The sequence below is a fragment of the Formica exsecta genome, unplaced genomic scaffold (assembly GCF_003651465.1).
Source record: "Formica exsecta isolate Colony F162 unplaced genomic scaffold, ASM365146v1 scaffold149, whole genome shotgun sequence".
Lineage (NCBI taxonomy): Eukaryota > Metazoa > Arthropoda > Insecta > Hymenoptera > Formicidae > Formica > Formica exsecta.
Window position 1 is genome coordinate 2,270,399 of NW_021848818.1, and position 16,948 is coordinate 2,287,346.

General features: G+C 35.6%; 1 protein-coding gene across 1 annotated transcript in view; it reads left to right on the plus strand.

Moving 5' to 3' along the window:
* The window catches only part of LOC115246347 (dystrophin-like), a 467,223-nt gene that overhangs the window by 417,999 nt on the left and 32,276 nt on the right, over positions 1-16,948 (plus strand). The gene's annotated exons all lie outside the window — the stretch shown is intronic.

Sequence of the window (16,948 nt, forward strand, 5' to 3'; positions counted from 1 at the left end):
AAAAGGGCGCGCGGAGAAGTGCCGCGATCGGTGATTCGAGATATGAGAGAAATCGAGATGGTTCGAAACGGCACTACGACACAGTTGGATCGGAGCGTTCTGGTGAGATTATCCTGCAAGAAAATCGAGGGATCGCTACTAGTAATCGTCGTAAATCTATTCGGTTCGATTCCATTTCCGCAGGATCGACAAAACGCGCACGCTGGCGGGATCGTGTCACATTGAATATTTAGTGAAATTTGTAAAAAGTTGAGAGTGCACAATGCCATCAATTTGGCACGGATTGAATTGATGGTATATCTTACATTAATTGACTTTCGATTCGCGAATTGTAAAAAGAAACATAAAAGAATTTTTAAGCAATAATGGAGCAAAATAATGGAGCTATAATATCAGAAAACTTTAAATCCAAATTTTCTTTTAGTCATCGATATTTTAATATTTGTTCTTTTTATAGCTAGGTCCGTTTTAATATTCTTTCTGACAAAGATAGATAAATTAAATAAAAGATAATTCTTTTATATATATATATGAAATATTAAACATTAGAAATAACATTAGAATAAAAGTATGAGTATAAGAAATTGTACAATAGCAGGACGTTTTCTAAAAAAAATTGAATAAAATCCGATATAAGTATATATATTTTGCACGTGTGAAACTTGCACTAATTAAAATGATGGTAAAAAGAATGCTGCTCCACTGTGCACGAACGCACGATGAATAAGCAGATGAAATTGGCCGAGGAAACGACTGGTTTCGCCGCGAGGGTCCTCCGGTTTTTACCATCTCTCTCGCGCTTCCCTCTTCTTTCAATTTACATCCTGCAGCACGAATCAAAGGATCCTTTTAGTTTGCTTTATTTTTTATTACGCACCAAAAGAAAGATTGCTTTTGTCGGAAGCGATTGAAATACGTGAGATTAAGATGGATGTTTCGATCAATTAACCATTTATATAACTAAAGGACCTTTTTTACCAAGATATTTAATATCAATCTTTCTAAAATTGCAGAGAAAGACATTGCAATATCAATTTGTTATCAATGGCGTTTCTTATCGAACACACTATATATATATATAGAACTACATATACTTCAGTGATACATAGAAGCAATTTATAGATCGTAATTTACGGGTACTTGGCGTTTAAAGCTGCGCTTGAGGATCAAAAGTTTCAAGGCTTCGAGCACTTAAGAGTTTCCTCCTTCTCCCGAAGGTACCACCTCCTTTGAGATATTTGTCGAACGTTCGAATATACTTGACGAAATGGATCTCTTTACAGGTCGTAAACGTCGCCGTGGTCGCCATTCTTTCCCCAAGTTTGCCCATAATACTTGAATTCCTCTTTAATGGAAGAATGACCATCTCTCTTGAAACGTTAACGATCTGATGTCGTCAGTATCCAATTGACGCTCATGTCAGGATAATTTTATATGTTTGAACTTCTATCGATTATTATTTATTAATCAACGTTAATTTTGATTTATTTTTTAACAGTAGTTAGAAACTTTTGTATTTTAACGAGAACATGGCAAAAAGTAATCAGATGAATAGAAAGATATTCTATCTATTTTATAGTCACGATTAGACTAGTTGTATCTTTACAAAAATCTTGTTAAATCTTCTCATTGTCAATGAAATTCTCAAATTTGACACGTGTAACGATATTTATCTTACGATGCAACATACAAATCATGATATGCAAAACAACTTCGAGTTGCGCGAACTTTGCAATAAACAGGGCATCGTATCCCTAGGAGGATTTTAATGCATACGTAATTTAATCGCGCATCATACCGAGGCCCCGGTCCATGGACAGGACAGTTTTCTGTGTATGGCTCGGCTGGTGTCTCCGCATGTAGTCGCGAGAAATCCAGTTTTCGTAATAAACTCTCGCTGCACATCCGTGCGTCGTGTTGCATTAGCTGCTTCCTTTCTCTCATAAATGGCAACTTTGCCGTTACTACAACGTCCTGGCTCATTTCTGCTTATTTAATCTCATTTACCATTTCATTTTTTTTTGATAAGCAAATGACAAATTTAGAACTTGGCCCGGTGAGAAGATAAAACGTTGAGCTCTCGGATAAGATTTTTTGTTGAAAATATACACCGTAAGTTTCACTCGCTGCACGAAAAAAAAAATGCGATCGGCAAAATAAAAAATTTGCACTAATTTATGTAACAAATGTATGTTAATAATTCGTTGTTTTCTCATCGCGCAACAAGTAACTAGCAGATTAAACGGTACCGTTTTATGCAAAATATTATCGTGAATAGTATTCTGTGATTAAATGAGATATCTTTCGTAGACTGGTGGGTGGCCTGTTACATTATCAACATTCATAACTGATCCGTTTTACACGTATGAATGTTTCCTAACAGTAGTTAGAAACTTTTGTATTTTAACGAGAACATGGCAAAAAGTAATCAGATGAATAGAAGGATATTCTATTTATTTTATAGTCACGATTAGACTAGTTATATCTTTACAAAAATCTTGTTAAATCTTCTCATTGTCAATGAAATTCTCAAATTTGACACGTGTAACGATATTTATCTTACGATGCAACATACAAATCATGATATGCAAAACAACTTCGAGTTGCGCGAACTTTGCAATAAACAGGGCATCGTATCCCTAGGAGGATTTTAATGCATACGTAATTTAATCGCGCATCATACCGAGGCCCCGGTCCATGGACAGGACAGTTTTCTGTGTATGGCTCGGCTGGTGTCTCCGCATGTAGTCGCGAGAAATCCAGTTTTCGTAATAAACTCTCGCTGCACATCCGTGCGTCGTGTTGCATTAGCTGCTTCCTTTCTCTCATAAATGGCAACTTTGCCGTTACTACAACGTCCTGGCTCATTTCTGCTTATTTAATCTCATTTACCATTTCATTTTTTTTTGATAAGCAAATGACAAATTTAGAACTTGGCCCGGTGAGAAGATAAAACGTTGAGCTCTCGGATAAGATTTTTTGTTGAAAATATACACCGTAAGTTTCACTCGCTGCACGAAAAAAAAAATGCGATCGGCAAAATAAAAAATTTGCACTAATTTATGTAACAAATGTATGTTAATAATTCGTTGTTTTCTCATCGCGCAACAAGTAACTAGCAGATTAAACGGTACCGTTTTATGCAAAATATTATCGTGAATAGTATTCTGTGATTAAATGAGATATCTTTCGTAGACTGGTGGGTGGCCTGTTACATTATCAACATTCATAACTGATCCGTTTTACACGTATGAATGTTTCCCGCAATGTTTCACGCGCATAAATTTTTGCGTGAATATTCCTTTTCATATCATTAAAAATTGAAAGTTGTAAATCTTAGAATCGCACAACTGGTATCTTCTTTTCGGAACATAACATATGAAAGTTGCCGCGAGATTCGAGTTACTGAACGTGTGATTCTCAGTATATTCTTTTCGGCATGAAAGAATAAACAGAATTGCTATGAGTGTACCGGATGAAGCGTGAAAAAATAAGCGGCTAAAGAGATGACGCTAGTTTCTTAAATAAAGCATAACACTTTTATTATTCACGGAGTAAAAGCGTTCTGTATATCTTTTGCTACAAATAATAAAAGCGTTTATATTTCCTGACCAGAGAGATTCTATATGACACAAAAATATCCCAATATTATTGTAGATATTAAAAAAATTTATATTATTAGAAATATATACAACAGAAACTTTATATTATGAATAAGACAATTCGATACAATTATTTTATTTTTATTTTAATTAATTATATATTACTAAACAATATGTTAATACAATAATAATATAAGTTCGAAATAATACTCGTATAAAACGCGAATGATTTTATATGTGTATAACTTTCACATTTAAGCTTCTTTCAACTACATTTAATTAATATAAAAATTTCAGTTTTTGGTATCAAATTTTGGATTTTTTTTTATTAAATGTGATTTTAATAAATCGTGACATGTACTATGATCATATATAATTTATCTATCTTGTAGTGTTCTTATAGTCTTTGGGAGCACTCAAGCTTAAGCTGTTGGTCAAGCATGTAGCCTCTTCAGAATGTATTCAACATGACTGTTTCCCCTCTGCATCTCCTCGTGCGTTCACCACGAGAGAGTCGCGGGAGCTTGACAACTGAATCGTTTGACCTATTTATTTCTCGCGTGGTTTCGCAATGCATCCCCAGTATTAGTATAACGGCCTTTTGTACGCTTCGTATTGCTCTAACTCTAACATATTCCTACTTATGGTATCAGAAATCAACTAGACACGATCACACTTCCTTCCGTTTTCGACCGAGATCTCTTAAACTGACTTATAAACGCACTAAAGATTCTATGAGAACCTGTGCATTTTTTTAAGATATTTCGATTCTTTGTAGAGTCTTTCAACGAGAAAGAGCAGGAATTTCTTTTTACTAAATTAAAAAAAAAATTAAATATATTTTTTATTGACTATGGTAATTCTAAAGAATATGTGAACAATGCGGTGAGATTTTGATGGTCTTTTTTAGACACGTATAAACTCTCGAGAGACTTTAGACTTTACATTTTATATTTAGCGTGCGAACCTATTAGCTTCTCTCTTTCTCTCTCCCATTGTTTAAACTTGGTACTATATTTATAGTCATGGGATGAGATTGATTGTGTGCATGTTTAACACGCAACATTGAATGGAAAATGATTATAAAGTAAATGTGGAAGAGTTTACGTTAGTTAATGTAAAGCTTAGTTAATGTAGAAGAGAGCAAAAGCACTTTTAATTAATGTAGAAGATATCAAAGGATGTACGAGAGGAGGAGACACCATCTTTATGCAAATTTTTAAAATTCTTGGTAATATTAACACATAACGATCAAACGTTTCTAAAAGTTTTCATATATCGATTAATATCTTTAATTAAAGCATTTTTCACATTAAGATTGTAGAATCAAATAAAACAATGCATAAAGATTTAATTATTTTCTAATTTCTTATTTTCTATTATTCTTCAATATATTAAAAATGAAGAATTTGTGAAATCATAAATTCTTGTAATAATAGTTGTCAAGATGTCCACAACTCGGGTGGTTAATTAAAAATGCGTTGCGTCCGGAAGTTATTAAAAGAATTAATCTTAACTCGAGATTTTTACACCGTATACAGTATACACCGTATATCTCCGTTAATAATAATAATCATTCACTAAGATCTGCAAGCTCACTCACCTTCGCGTCCGTTCGAAACTAAAGGGAGAGAAGGTTGTATTTCTTGACACCTCTAACTTGCTTAGATTGGATTACGTTGGATTGTATAGTGTTACAGTGAACACATAAGCGTGATTCTGTGCTCTCGCATTCGTCCGCGTGTTTAGGCGAGTTAACACGTTGCCGCGAGGCAACGAGGATTCTCCATTACACACGGGGGTCGAGAAATCCCCGTACAACCCGTCGTATAACGGACGACGTGTTAATATTTGCGCGTATACCTACGCGTTTACCGGGTCACACGATTACGTAACTCTGCAAATAATCCCGTGAGTAATGGCAGACATATCGCGCTTGTTGCTTTCTCGGTACCTCTCTCGGTGCATCTCTCTTTCTCTTTCTTAGGAACATTGAAACGCATAATTCATCATTTCAGTTCGACATGTACTCACCCTAGAGAATCTCTTATCGGCTCCTTCGATCATTCGCCACTTCAACTTTAAGAGGAAAGAACTAAATTTAAAGTTTACGTCGTCGTAAAGTTCTTCTACCGTTTCTCACAGTTCAACACTCGTTCGGTTAGACTACAAAAATAGATGATCTTTCCGCGCAAGTGATCGTCCGCTAATATATTGTATCTTAGGGCGTTCCAAAGCACAATTGATCGATATTTATGGGATTCGAGAAACTAAAATATTTGTCTCAACCTAACTAGTTCTTGTGTTCAAAATCAGATCTCTCGATCTTTAGAGATACAAATAAAATTTCTTAAATAAAGTCTCTCTTCTTTAGCAGCTTCTCTCGTTTTTATCATATCTGGTAATTCTTAAATTAATATAAAAAATATTTTCACATACACAAAAAAATCGAAGTGGGTATATCGATCGATCGATAAATATCATTCGTCGACTAATTATTCGGATTGCGTAGGTGTTGCAACCACACCTCAGAGACACGTCGCATGAATTGTAACTCATGTCATTATGAATATGTTTTGTCGAGTCATTTATGCCGCTGTTCAACCCGATCCGCTGTATTCAGAAGCGAAATAGAGAGAGAGAGAGGAAGAAGGAGTGAATCAGACGAGAAACTCGCGAGAGAATAAGATAGAAACCATCGAAGAGGGGAGAAGTCGACGAGATTTCGTCTCTTTCTCATCTTTTTTCTTTCCTCTTACGGTGTAAGCCAATGCTATTTTTAGCTTCATTCTTTCTCTTTCTTTCTTCTTCTCTGTCTCTCTCTGTCCCTCTCTTTCGCTGTTACCGCGTGTGTTCACATATTTACATATACATATACGAGTTGATTCTCGCAGAACGATGCATTTTTCTTCTCGCAGAACTTTTTGCAGCTTTTTGGTCGCACATTTTTAAGATTATTTCGGATTTTTTTTTTTTTTTTTTTTTTTTGGTATCTCTGATCGAAAGGATTGAGAGAATTATGAGTCTTAAAACGCATTTGTAAAGTTGAAATTTCAAATAAATCAGAAAGAAAAAGAAGCGAAGATTATCCTCCTTTTCTCTGTCTTTGGTAATATGTACAAATATAATAACGTAGAATGGAAGTTGCTTTAATCAGATGGTTATCAGTTTAAAAGGAAAGTCGAAGCCACATAGTTATTTTTAAAATTTTCTGTAATATACTTATTATTATATAAAGAGAGAATTTTCAAAAAATCAAAATAAGCTGTTAGGCAATGATTATATTTAAACGCCTTGTATGATATATCGTTGTAAATCTTTCGTTGGCAGCGAAATCGCTTAAATCATCTACTTAAATCATGTTATACACATGAGCTATCAAAATGTGGCTTGTATGTGCATATAAAGGCTGATCGTTCCTCTTCCGCGCATGCCAGTCGAGAAAGACAAAGGACTTGGCTGTCGGACCCCGACACTTCTCTCCTTCTCTCTTCGTTTCGTCCCTCTCGTCGTTTTCTTCTTCTTGTTCGGGTATTCCACGAAGACTCGCATACTAACCTCGGCATCATTGGAATCTTAATTACATTACAGTCCATTCATGGCAGCTGATGCTCCGCCGTCATTGTCGCGTCTGTCTAGTCGCGACGTGTCAATCGATTATTCGCGCGAGAGTGCGGTTAAAATATTTTAAATTCATTCTTTGAAGTAAGAAAGTGAATTCTTGTTCTTGTTCGAAAACCAACGAAGAAATCGCGGCGAGTTTAAATTTGCCACGAAAATAAATATAGATACGTTACGTGTTTTTGTTGCGTCGTGACGCGTAGCGAGATTTTATTATTTTGACATTCGGTTGACATCAATTGTCAACTATAAATTGCTCACCAATATCTTCAATTCCTCAGGAAGAGATTGTCAAATATCCGTTTCTCTATAGCACAATGCGACGAACACGATCCGCCTTTGTCTGAATTTCACTGAAAGGTGTGTGTTGCAGGCTGCCCGGATTACGTTCTCCTTTTCCGAGCGAAGCCCCATCAAACGAGGGTTTCCTCGTCGATACAACAACGTGTATACGTCGCAATCCTTCGAGACGTTTCTACTCCGATATCCGATTAAACGTCGCTTGTCGTTAAAAAGGGTTTTAAATGTTCTCGTTTCTATTGATGCACGTACAAGTCTGCATCGCGTCTCAAAATGCGAACGTGTCTTAACAACAAATAAAAATAAAGGATATCAGTATCCGATCTCTGTATTAAATTTCTTTAAAAATACCATTCATAATATTTAATTGGATCGTAATATATTTATGCAACGTACTTTTTTTTCGAAAATGTCATTCTTTCTCTAAGAATTTTATTTGACAATATAATTTAATGCACATGAGGCAAATAAAAACAAAGGATTGGATGAAAAAAGAAAGAATTGATTAAGCATGAAAAATAAACCGTATATCTCCATTTATTTTTCTCGCGTAATTATATATTTTAATTATTTTTCCATTCCATTCACATATACGATAAAAATTAAATAAATCGATTAAATTTCGATGGCATATAATATATGCCGCGTTATTGCAGAGCCGCGTTGCCTAAATGAACAGTTTTATTTCTTCTCGAGAACGCTAGCGATTTCCATTGAAACTTCGCATCTTGTGCGTTTTTGTCGATGCTCTTTTACAAATATATGCGCACATATGTATATGTGTATAATATGTACACGTACGGACCTTCGAACCAAATCCAGGATAACGGTTCGCGGTATGTCGGGGATTTAAATGGGATTGGATGAAGAGTCAAATGGTTTTCTCCCTTGTCTGTTCCCCGGAAGATAAACCCGCATCGTGGATCCGTAGTCGGTTGCATCCTGCCATAGATGCACCGATAATTCTCACTTCTCGTACTTTTTTCTCGTAGATGCGATTAAGAGACCTCCCCTCGCCCTTCATCCCCCTCTCAATGAACGGTTACTATCTTCATCGTTGCAGGACGAAATGTCTGACCTACGGATTTCATCATTAACATTCTAGTCTTTTGATAAAACTCTGTACTATCTGGAGATGTCATTTAAAGAAGCTTAAATCAAGTGTAATAGATATCGATTTGGAAAATTTCTTTTTTACTGTTATAGTTTAGTTAATGTTATTAATTCTATTTTTCTGTATTCTTGTACAGTTAAACATGAGCCGTTTTCCGAAAGTTATATAAATCAAATTTTGGAATACACATGTCCCCGCATTCGCGTGATGCATTAAAACAGGATACAAATGCAATGTCAATCTTGACATAGCTTTAGGAAATTAAATCGGTTGTCATTTACAAAATAAGTATTCTTATATATGCAAAGTATGAGAGTGTAGGTTATTAAAATGAGAGAGAGAGACATAAATTAAATTTTTTTAAATATATAATAAACTTAAATAAAATCAGAGTGTAAAATAATGCAATATATTTTGACAGAGACTTTAAAAATTTGCGTTATACTATCTTTAGAATAAATGAATGCATGTGCGTAGGCAGTGTGACAATGTGGCAAATTATTTGCGACTTACTAAATCATAAAATGTCATAATTTAACGTGGAACGTGTATAATATCGTCACATAATTCCATACTGCATTATCACCTTTGCGACTACTACGTCACATAATTATATTGTAACCATTTAATTAATGAGATGCGCGCAGCGTAGAGATATAATGCAACTTCAAAATTTGCAAAGACTTGATAGGATTCGCGTATAAAATAAATGATCAGTATGAAACGATTATCAAATGTAACGAAGCACAATGAGCTTGCCAATTAAAGGATTGTTTTAATATCAGTATAATGTTTAAATTACATTGTCTCGTGTTACTTTTTCTATATTTATTGCTCTACAAGCTTGTACATTCCATCGATGGGCAACTATAATTTATCGCCATTTGGTATCATTCAAAAACGATTGGATTAAGTTCTATCGGATTAAAGTGTCTCGTTTTACGCTCGTTTAGATCCATAAGTGGCTCTTCTGCTAATCTCAATTCTGAGTCATCGCTAACACAATTGCCTTTCAAACTGACAGCGTACATCGATGAAGACTTACGTTCGTGATGCTGTGCAATTAACCGGTTCTAATTGAGGCACGGTTAATCGTGATCGATGGCAAGGCACTTATTCTCTATCTGCTCAATATTGTATATGCATTTTTTGCCACTTTGCCACTGTCAGTTTCTTACGCATTAAACGAAATGTCAGAATATATATTTTTGTATGCATTTTCTTGAACTGTTTTGCAATTTAATGAGCTCAATTAAAAATAAATTTTACAGAAATAAATTCTATAACCTTAATGAGTCTCGAAAAAAAAATTTTTAATTTTCTCTGTTCTAGATATAAAAATGTCTAAAATAATTTCATTTTTAAAGAATTGTGAGAGAAAAAGTATACAGAATATCTCAAGTTTCTAACACTTCCGTTCACATCTATGGATTCTTTAACCAATAATGTGATTTGTATATTGACGGCTTTACAAATAGCAAAATAGAAAAAAAGTTGTCACTATCACACAAAAGCTGTGCGTATTAAATTAAATTTAATACATAAACGCATTGCCATCTCTTGAAGTGCACATACTTTACTTTCGGTTCTTCGCACTTTTAACCGCTGTATATGGGTGTTTTCCGCGCACTCTTGGTGCCTAGTCAAAAGCATTTTTATCGCGATGCAAGGTGCACCGCTTGCACGATGCAATGTCGAGCGTTTTATCGTCTCGCTCTCATATTCGCCGCGCATAAAGTCACGCACAACTCCGGTTTCGATGTGAGAATTTTTAAGGAAATTCATCTAGATTCGAGATGAAATTTTAAAACTATGTGCTTCATACAAATTTTAAACATTAATCTATAATTGTCACATGTGATGCTTATAAATGCATAGATTTGTTTAATAATTTATTTTACTTTTTACACGCGATAAAGATATATGTATATATTTTAATAATTCAAGGCAATATCGAAAATAAAAAGTTATAAGTCACTGAAAATTCTTTAACTAGAGATCTCCAGTGTAATAGCGGTTTAGAAACTTTTTTAAAAACTTGAGAAAATTAATATAAATTGAACTTTTCCCCAACCCTGAGATTAATTTTTCTCAAGTTCTTCTAAAGGAAGTAAAACAAGTTATTTTTTGCATCAATACACTTTAATTATACAAATTTTATATTTAAAACCATTATACTTAAAACCGTTTTTCCATTCATGCCGAGTGAAACTAGAATCCTTGAACTTTATCTCAGTTTTCAGAAGTTCCGGGGAAATATTTTCAGATGTGTAATTTATAAAATCTACTTTATCACACGACACCTCTCGTACAATCTTTGCATTTTAAATACGATCACATGTTTTACAACTTAAAAATTAGTTTCACGATGTTGCCAGTCTTACATAGAGAATGAAATCTACTATTTCCCGTTGCAGTTGGTTAGTCATTTCCTCTCTTCTTAGTACAGTGCCCCGCCAACGTTTCGTCGTAGATTCTATTAATATCCTCTGATTTCAGCAAATTCTTCGTCCTTTGCAATACCTACCTACCTATCGGAAATTCTGTAATTTCTATGCGCATTTGAAATGCCATAATATTCCTTCTTTCCTCTCGGAATATTCACGTAGAAATTTACAAACGTTTTACGAAATTGCTATGTGCCTACATTCGACCAACGCCGAGAAATTGTCTATTATAATTTAAAAGTCAAGCCAAACGTAATCTACTTTTCTACTCGAAGTATAATAAGCAATATTAATTACAATTAAATATTATAACTATACTTGTAACAATTATGTATAATAGTATTGAGGGATATCTGCCCTCACTCTCTGCTTCTCTGATTAGAAATATTAAGCAATTTGTATCGAGAAATTGAAAAAATTTTCCAACGATCGCTCTTTTATCGATCACATTTTTTTTACATCGACGCGAGGACGCTCCCGGTATATATACTTTTATCCGTTACCCTGTAGACTGTGCCGGTCTCGATTCCGTTCCCGTCTCGTGCGGCAGGGCTTATCTAGAGTCGGTGTTGGTTGACACTGCGTTAGTATTGCTGCACGGCCGCGTTATACGTGCTCTTTCGTTACTACGGCTCAGTTTGCTCGCGCCTTGCCAGCGTGCGCGTAGGCTTCTCTCGGCGCGCCGTGCTCACCGCGCCATGCTTCCCTGACATTATCCTCTCCGACGAACCGGAGCACCTAAACTGACAAAGAACGACCGATTGCAGCCGTCTGCGAAAATACCCGATCTTGCGAAAATGTGAGGAGCATTTCGACGGAATCGCTCTTGCTATGGGAAAACTCCGCCGGATCTCGAGGGACTGCCTGCTATTTCGGGGCGATAAACGTAAAGAATGCGAAGTGATAACGTGAATGAGAAGTGCTCTCGCTGACATCTTCGTTTGCGTAGGATACAAAGCGAGCGAAGAGACGTGACACGTTTGACGTGGAGTGCGCGTATGCGTGTGTGTGTGTGTACATATGGGAATCGATTTTGATTAATGATTTCCATTCATATTTTCATTTGATTGGATTTACGTTGATTGAAAGCAACGTCGAGCAGGAGATATCGAGGGGATGCGAAGAAAGGCGATGTTGCAGGATGCAATTTATGAGCACGAGGGATACACCTGTATGCAGTGAAATATCGATATTCTCTCTTATCCGTCGCGATATAATAAAAAGCATCAAAAGTCACGGTGAGAAGGTGCTCGCGAGAAATCTTAATGGAGCCGGTTCTCGCATCGATGATGCATCACTCCAAATTGCATTCTTTCCAAAGTTTCCGCAACGCTCGAAACAACACGTGCAGTCGCGGACGCGGGTGATAAGCCACGACGTGGAATACGATCATCAATCAAGCGAGCCGTTCATCCTTACGCGTCTCGACTATAAGTTATAATTAGACTCTCAGCCGAGGTTGTGCAACTACGTGTACTGTGGAAGGAAAGCGTTAAGACAGAGAAACCTGTCTGGCCGTATCGCCACGATAGTGAAAGTTAACCAAAAGTAAATCAGCTGTGATAAGATATATAATCGAATTATATATATAATAAATATACCGAATAATAACAACGATAATATACGTGTAGCATATATATATATATATATATATATATATATATATATATATATGCATCTATTTAATACAAAGACATTTGCGTGAAAGTTGTTTAAGAAACGAACAAGCGGAAGAAGAAAGAGAATCAGCATATATAAGAAAAATTGTTGTTGAGTGTATAAAAAATAATTCAAAATAATTTCGATCTCTGAGGAAAAAAAGAAATTGTCCATTTCTTCGAGGCAAGTGCAAGCAGTGAAAATTCGACGAAGTTAGGTGGAGCGAAAAAGGGCGAATAATTTGGACGAAAATGGAGCTAGTGAAAAGCGGCACTATCGAGATGCTGTCTCGTCGAAGTGTAGCGATAAAGGATTACAGTGTCGAGAACGGCGACGAAGACGAGAAGCGGTGCGACGAGAGCGATCGGACGTCCCTCAAGATCGACCTCTCGATGGCGGAGCAATTCTACTACGAGGTTATCTCGTCGTTCGAGCAAGAGGAGGTATATAGATAGTCCGTCACACCTCTATTAATTCATTACACTTTCCTCTCGCCGATCTTTCGATTTCAACCACGCCAATCGATCTACAAGGGAACAAACGAATCGGATAAAATAAATCGGATCTAAAAAAAAAAAAAAATCTGAAAGGCCGCATGAGAGATATCTTTATTTTATCTTTATATGCAATTTAAAAATCGGGAATCAATCGAGAAATTTATACGAGATTAATTTTGTTTATCTCAATTTAAAATAGCAACATTCGAATTTTTCTAACGGTCGTATATATTTCTGTATATTTTTATATCCATATCTCACAGATCATAATCTTAAAAACTGAAAATAGAAGGAGAATAATAATGATTACTAAAAATAAAGACAATATTGAGAAATTTATTGAGCAAAAATGTTTAATGATAATTATAATAATAATAATTGTAAATAATAAATAATTATATAAAGTATCTCTCTATAAATCTTGACGCGTTTAGAATCTCTAAAACTTTAAAATATCTACTACATATGAAAAATAACGAGTCCTAGAATGAATGAATAAAACGACAACACACGTGCTTCGGTACCTCCCACCCACTCAATTTGTCATTGACCGCGATCAATGACGTCGCGACGTCAGGTGCACGTGTGCAGAAGCAAATTGCATAGCTTTAATCTTTTCTCTCGTTCCCGTCGACGTTTTAATAGTTTACGAGTGCAATGCCTCTCCTTATGGCGTACAACCGTGATAAGCTCAGACGAACCGGCGGGTTTTGGCAACGTTACAAAACGCCGTTTATTTTAGCTCGAGTTGGTACTTTATGCATATTTGTATGCGCCCAGACTGTCTCGGCTGCGAAATAACTCGAAATCGCTGCGTCATCGCGATAATTACATTTTAATTGAAAATTATTCTCAACTTTGGAGATATTATTTTCAGAATGCGTCGTATTGTGTCGCTAAACATATCACGCCAACTACCATCCGATTAATATTTAGCTGTCCATCTTCCTTTAATATTATTATACAAATTTAGTTCTTTTTTTTAAATCGATAATCTTTTTCTGAAACGTTTATATATTCTAAAATTTTATACGCAAGTTCTTACGAAAAGAATATATCGATTTCTTATTTCGAGAAAAGAAAATTACTCGTCTCAAGATAAACGCTGCTCTTTGACTGAAACACGCAACGATAGCAACTTAGCGATTACCAACCGAAACTCTTTCTTTCGTGCACCTGCAATTCCGCAAGTCACTACTTCTCGATCGGAGTCTATATCCAACGGCGTTGTTCGGCCTACGCATTTGCGCGATTCACGAATCGCTCTAGGGATAAGCCAACCTAGATCCCAAGGCGAACCAGTTGCCCTGATAAAACAACATAATAAATAATGCTAGCCGTAACGCGCGCCGCGAGGATCATCGTCTCAAAATGTAAGCGCGCGGGGCACGCCCATTAAATTGTCAATCGCGAAACGTCCAGGGTAACCGACCGCGACTTCAAACCATGCTCGTTATTCGGCCCATTAAATAGTTTATCGTTTCCTCGCGTCGCCGAATGTCCCCCTTCCCCCCCCCCCCCATCTTTGCGTCTTTTAACCAGTTGCGATTATTGCGAGATAAAATAACGACAGGGGGATTGAAGCGTGACTCAGATTTTAAATTTAAAAAATGGCTCATTGCCTCACTTCCTCTCCGACTTATTCTGCTAACTTCCCTGATTGCGAAAAATTAAATTCGCTTCCGTCGATTTATTATGCTTCCTGTGAAGCTCGTTACACTAATCTCATCAATTTTTTTAACTTTATTTGATTATCGCTGCTACAAATATTTCTGAATAATTATTTTTGCTAATAATCTTAACGTTTTATTTTCATGATTATGAATGGCTCGGTGTTTTAAATTACACGAATGATTGCAATTTGTTAAAAAAATATGTTGTTGAATTTAAACTACGATTTGTCAAACAATTTATCTGTTCAGATATTTTAGCTATTTCAAAGAGAACCATTGCTATATTATTCGCGAATGTTGCGATGCTGCCGCTCCCCGCAAAATTTAGACGTGCCAACGCTCTTTTCATTTTCGCGATAGTTTCGCGAGCGCGAGAGCGAGCATAGAATGTCCGCAATGATGCCTACCTGGAGTGGAACGCGGTGTCGCGAACGAGCCAAGGATTCCTCCCGGGTGTTTTCTAGCGTAAAACGACAAAAATGAAACTGAACTGGGGAGGTGCAGGATCGTTCGTTATTCTATCAAAATACCGATACTACGACGCTTTCTATCTTGTCGGTTGGACGCATATTTTTGCATAATTAGCATCATGATTTAACGACGCGCCATAGTTGGAGAAACTCCCCGCAATGTTGTTCGGGCTCGGTATGGAATGCGCTTACTCGACAAACGTAAACTCCTTTCTCAGTATTGAAAGTAGAAGAAGAAAGTACTTGAAAGTCGTAATGTCGCATTTTACGTTAACATTTTAAATCAATATTTTTTGTATACAAAAATATATCCAAGCTTTAAAACTTCTGCAAAATAAAGAGACTTTTTTGATAAAAACAAATGCCAAATTAATCTGTTTAAAATATCTAGATGATTACATAAAACAGATATGTGATGAAAATCTAGAATATCCTGCATTTTTGGGGATTTTCTTGGATTTTCTGTACTTAAAATACAATAATATCTTTGGCATAGACAAAGAATATATAACAGATTTCCGTGTTTAAAGCACTTGTTGATTGTCACACAATAGGTTAAGATATGCAATACAGTATGAAGCGTTTGACAGTGGGACGTGCTGGTAGGCCAGGAATGTGCAATCGATCTATCGTCGCCTTCGATAAACATCACGCACTCTCTTTCGCTCAGCACACAAAGACGATTTATGTGTCAAGGTGCACCCATCAAACCGAAAAGAATAGGAAAGAAGGGCGGAGACAGTTATTCATATGATTGTATGGGTATCTTTCACGAATGATTACATGACAAAAGTCACACAAGACGAATGCAACAAGTTTCTTTTACAAACCAGCACATATGTTGAAATTATTGGCATTAATTTTATGGAGAAAAGTGCCGGCAATTGAAAAAGTAATATTGAAATATTAAACTAATTTGTATCAAATTGTTTTCTTTCATTCAAGATCTTACAATTGTGTATTATATTTTTTAACTATGAAATTATGTATCACAAACTAAAAATATTGCGATCTCAAATCATTCACTGGGAATGAGTGAAATGTTCTTTATAAAAAAACACCTTCTGTTTTATTCACTTGAAAACAATATCTTTATTGTTTCATTCTTGCCTATATTTACTTATATGTATAAATGTTTCGTTACATCTAGTTTACATACGAGCAGTATGTATAAAGATTCTATAGATATTTGATATATTAAAAAAAAATTATTTGAGCCTGCTAATTTTTTCAACGTTGCACGTGTGCGATTTGTGACATATGAAATCGTTCATAATACGAGATTATTCACGTGTTAGATTCATGAATAAAAACAAATGTATGACCGATCTTTCCGAGACGTAAGACATTTCGAGAGAATGCACGCGTCGTTTGAATATAATATAACATCGTTAATTATTCAAGTATTATAATCGTAATAATTATTGCCACCGTCTCCACAATTTTTGTTGCATTGCTAATTGAACACATTTTTTTTTTTTTTTTTTTTTTTTTTTTTAAAAAATTTTTTTTTTTTTTTTTTTTTTTGATACGTAACTAAGTCGTTCCAAACAAAGGAAACTTGC